This window comes from Garra rufa, chromosome 2, assembly GCF_049309525.1.
Source record: "Garra rufa chromosome 2, GarRuf1.0, whole genome shotgun sequence".
NCBI classification, from domain to species: domain Eukaryota; kingdom Metazoa; phylum Chordata; class Actinopteri; order Cypriniformes; family Cyprinidae; genus Garra; species Garra rufa.
Genome location: NC_133362.1, coordinates 72770414 through 72776023, shown reverse-complemented (window position 1 = coordinate 72776023; position 5610 = coordinate 72770414).

The window sequence follows — 5610 nt, the reverse complement described above, 5'->3', positions numbered from 1 at the left end:
TGGACAAGACTGTGTGTGATGCATGAAATGTTTCTTGTAGGGCTTTTTAATTGGAAATACATGTAATATTTATTCATGATACACTTGTGAATGCTGTCTAAATCGCGCACAGACAGCATTGGCATATACAGCAACGCCTATATAATTATGTAATATTGTATTAATTTCTATAACAATTAATATAATAATTTCTTAACTCAAAATGAAATATTAATAAACCTATCTCTGATAATCCCGGGCTACTATGCTCACTCAGGTTTATTTATGCATTAAACTCGTGTTTATGCATTTTTATCAGTATTATCAGTATTATTTTATGTTTTTGATAACAGCAGATTCTGAACAACAACGTTAAAAAAGCTTATTTATTCAAGTGATCATTAATGTACATTTTATTTTCATTTTACAGTTTTGCCAATGCTTAGACATTTTTAAACAACTTTATACATCGTTACATTCCAGTATGTCCACCCTGATGTTTCACCACAGCCGGAAGAACTTTAAACAGTCTGTTTATGTACTTGTTGCATGCCACTGCTGTAAGTTCCTCAAACCAGAATTTATTTATGGCATCAATTAAGTCAGACTTTGTAGTTGGTTTTGCTACTTTTCGAATATAATCTTTCAGAGCATGCCACACCATTTCAATGGGATTCATGTCGGGGGATTCGGCGGGAGTCTTCACCCAGTTTACACCCTGTTCAGCAATGAGTCTGCCTGCAGCAGTGTGCTTCGGGTCATTGTCCTGGAAAAAACGGTGATGTGCTCCGAAGTTTTCCCTAATGTATGGGGCAGCAGTTTCTGTTACAATAGCATTTTCAAAGAAAGACCGGTCCATTATGCCTTCGAAGATTGCAATCGGTCCCGGACCCAGTCTGGATATTGCTCCCCAAACATGAACTTTTAGCGGGTGCTTTGGCTTTGGTTTAGACACGTGTCTCCCACTTCTACGAAATGACATGGTGGCAAAGCGGTCCAAAGCCACTGTTGTTTCATCAGTGAAAATTACATCGTGAAATGACTCCTTCTCAGCAATCCATTTTTGGGCTTGTTGGAGACGTAACTCTTTATTTTTGTCTCTGATCATGGGACAATGTTGAGTTTTCCCATACTTCCACCCAAGCTTTTGCCTTATCCTCCGAATGGATCGCTCGCTTATTTCCACTCCGCTGTCACGCCATAGCTGTTTTTTCACGGAACATGACACCAGTTCATCATTCTGATGAGTGATATTCTCTATGGATAGGACAATGTCTCTAAAATCAAGGGCAAAACAGAAAATAGTTAAACATTTGACAGTTTATGCATAACCACCACTTAGCATTAACCGGTATTTAGGCCAGTGTTTGTGTTCGCGTCATGCAGTGGGTAACTTACTCCGTTATTTTGCGAGGATTACGTTTGTGTGATGATCTTTCTTTGTAGTGTCTCCGGATAGTGCTCAATGTAGCGTGTACACCAATGGATTTCAGATGTCGGGATATTTCTTGAGTAGAACTTCCAGCAGACCTCATCACCCTGATGTCTTGGGAATGCAGCTTGCTGATTTTGGTCATTTTGAGATGACTTTACAGATGGATGGACTGTATATATTCGTACAGTGTGTCAGGGGTGTGGACACTAATGTTTTGTGATAAGAGGGTGTATCATAGGTGGAGCGTGTGAGGAAAGCTTTCCCCTTTTCCCTGGCATGCATTTGAATGCTGAATCCGCAATTAAACCGAATGCTACACAGTTGGACCCCCCCAAAAACAGTCTCAATAAAATGTTGATTACAAGGCAAAACAGGCAGCATTCACCCCCCATCCCCATTCGGCTATTCATAAACATTTCGCTCTTTATACTGCCGCTGATCGCCTCATTAACTGCTACTTTTAAAATAACTGAAAAAAACAAATAGTTCCCACTTCCCTTTGTGTCGAAATTGACACGGCTCATGGCTAGTGTTTGCATATTTCTTTCTATTGTGCAACCAGATTAGTGTTATATACTGTGCTGATAGTTCTGATCATTTTTATTTTTTTTTTATCGGACAATGCAACCTGAACTTTAAATTCAAAGTAGCCTAAAATAGCTGGATCTGCCAGTCTCAACTCCCGTTTACTCCACCGCCATCTAACAGCATTTTCACACCAGTGATACTAAATATTCTTGCAAACTGTCTAAACTTCAATATACAGTACATGAAGACACTAGAGGTTTTGCGATGTACACTGCATGAAAAAAGTGGTTTTCGTCATTTAACGACACTGTGAATTGTCGCAGAAGTTTCAGGTTAATGGCTGTTCACAGGAATGCGCAGTTAGCACAGATAATTGTAGGGAACTGCCAAAAATTGATGTGGAAGGCTTAGCACCTGACACCCCCCATGATTCATGTCACCTTGGCCTCGGTGTAGCTTTTATATGTAAATGATTACTGGAGCTATACAAATGCAAACCAGGGGAAGGGGGGTGGCTTGAGACTCACTGATCTAGAGCTGGCTAACTGTAGCCTTCTTTGACTCAACTACACATAACACCGCGACATGCAATAAAATTATATTTTTCATGTGAAACAGTTTTTTAAACAGATATCATTTAATATTTTTAAAGTGTATATTAACATTTGTGTGTACACATTTTGTTCTATATTTTGTTCTTGAACTATATTTTCTCTATTTTCATCTATCTATCTATCTATCTATCTATCTATCTATCTATCTATCTATCTATCTATCTATCTATCTATCTATCTATCTATCTATCTATACGCGCACGCACGCACACAGATGAAAATATATAGAAAATATAGTTGTTGGTATATCGATATTTTCAAGACAAATATAACAACAACTACATTTTCTTTTCATTAATGAAAGCCAAGTCAGGCCAAGCAAATTACAGAACAAAATATATTTTTATTGTATACAATTTACAAATAGTAAAGCAAATGATCACTTAACAAATATTAGAACATTTTAGACCTCAACCACTGTACATAGTGGCATGACTATAGTCACTTTTTCTGTTGTTGTACTTAATTGCACCGTGGATGTATTTGACACACATCGTCCAGCAATGCGCTCAACAGGGAGAAATGATGCACTGTATTGTTATCGCCATTGCAAGCAGCGAATAAAATCTAAACAGTGACGTAAAAATGAAAGCAGCAAGCAAATTACAAGAAAGCAGAACGTCTTCATCTATATGTTTTGGATTCCGCGCTTTGATTCAGGACCTAGTCTGTGATTGGACAAATCGTCGACGTCACGTTCATGAACTCGTCCGTGATTGGACAAATCGACCACGTCACGTTCATGCCGCCCATGCCGTTTTACGGTCTTGTGGTCATCTCCTCAGTCTGCTCGCGAAGACCATTCGCTGTCAGCGCACCTGGTTGATGCTGATTTCGGTGTTCCTGCTGCAGCCTCTACACCACTGACTGTCCGGACGCTCAACCTACAAACCAGCCCAGATCATTCGTTAGCGGGCTCAACATCAGAAGGATTAACCAACAACCCAGTGGTGACGAATCCGATGCTCCATAATGAAAATTCGCCGAATCAAGATTATTCACGGGTTTCTCCTTCCATCATGACATCATTCCATTTGAGATTGCCTGAAACACCAACAAACACCTCCCATTCTCATCACCATCATCGTATTCGCCGGTCTCTCATGCAGGGAGTAATCCTTCCAGATGTACATTTAAATCATGTTTCAGTAGAGACCGAGAATAAACTGTATCTGGAATCAACAGGACCAGACGGGAAACCAAGGGCAGATCGTTTCGCTGTTCTTTTGTTTAAAAGGTTAATTCCCCTCAACCTTTATCAGAACTGGGCAGGTTCTGTTAACTTTGACGGCTCCAGGGGGAAAAATGCACTACCCAACAACCTTCGTCAAGCACTTTCAGATGCTGTTGGTCGGAGATTCAACCCCGCAGTTCGTGACTGGAAGCTGATAAGAGACAGACTTAACGAACTTCTCCGAAATAGAAGAACAACTTTTCCACTTTTTTAAAAAGTAAAAAGTAAAAAAATATATATGTTTAAAAACTTGCAGAACTCACTGGAGCACTTGTGATACTGAACAATTGTATCCATTGTCAGTCACATAATAAAAGCCTTATTGTTTTGAAAAATGATCCTTCTGTTTATTTGTTGACATTATTTTTAATATTAGGATTATAATACTAGGGTATAGTACTTACATTGACATTAGGCCAAATCTAAATGGTTCCCTTTCCTTTTATGTATTAAAAAAAAAAAAAAACTTCATTGGGCAGCGCGACATCATAATGTACAGCACAAAATGAAATAAAAGGAAATACTACTACTACTCACAATAATACATCAAATAATTTTTTTACACTCTAAACTATAGTTTATATTTCTCCTCTTGCACAAATCAATAAAATCAAGTGTATCTAAAATTGTATAAATGGTATGAAAAAGACGAGCTACCTCTCAAACATGTAAATCTTCATTTGCTGTGGCTTTAAAATATTGAATTTTATAATGTATTTTGTAATTTTGTACTTGCTATTTATTGTTATTTTTAAATTAATTATTTTGATTGCTCAGTGTTTGCGCGCCCTGTAATAAATTGTTTAGTCGGCGTATAACACAGCATGTGATGGAGTGCCTCGTCTTATTAGTTTTTGTTAATAAATGCTATATAAGTTAGTTTTATTTTATTTTTGTTATGCTGTTTAATTAAAAATAACAAATCCATCTTTTAAGAATTTGTTTTAATCTTAAAATTGATAGGTGTAGCCAATATGTAAGCAAAACCAAGATCATGAATTCAAAAGTAAAAGTGAAAAGCATCCTAGACATTACAATAGCGGAAATCCCGTTCACAAAATTAAAATAACTAGGCCTACTAACAAATATGCACAAAAGGGGGTTGAATGTTAAATACGTTTCCATAAAACAATACATTATGATAACAGACAAACTATTTATCAACAATGAGCTTTGATTAAGCCCATGTTGAAGAAACAAATAAATAAATAAAAATGAAACTAAAGCGCGACCAACTGAGAGCGTTATGCCGCGTTCCAGGCAACCCGTTACCCGTGTTTTTCCAAACTTCTACCAGTGAAAGTGCACTGGAACGGCAGTTAAAACCGTGAATTCCCACCCGTGAACTCGTACTAGATCGACGCACTCCCAGTTCCCAGTTCTGACATGACTTAGCCCAAGAAACAACAATAAAGGGGTGCGGTGTTTATGCAAGTGGCACACGGTGGAAAAATAGAGTAATATTTAGGACAATTTAACGTTGCAATCAAATTATTAATACTATAAAAATAATAAATTCTTGGCGTGACTTGCTTGGAACGCTACAAAGTTCTTTGAAGACGTGATTTACGAGCTCAAAAACCTGCCTGGAGCGCAGCATTTGTGTATCCTGTCACAAAATATGGCGAAAAATCCTACACAAGGGGAATAGTGTGATTAAGGTGTGTACATGTCTTCCATAATGCGACTAAAATAGGAATACTCCACCTGTCTTAATTCGATTTGTGTTTACTCAAAATATGACTTTAGTCGGATTAAATTAATTAAAATATATCATTTTACATGGTTACTTCTTAATCAGAGTATTTAATCGCGTTAAA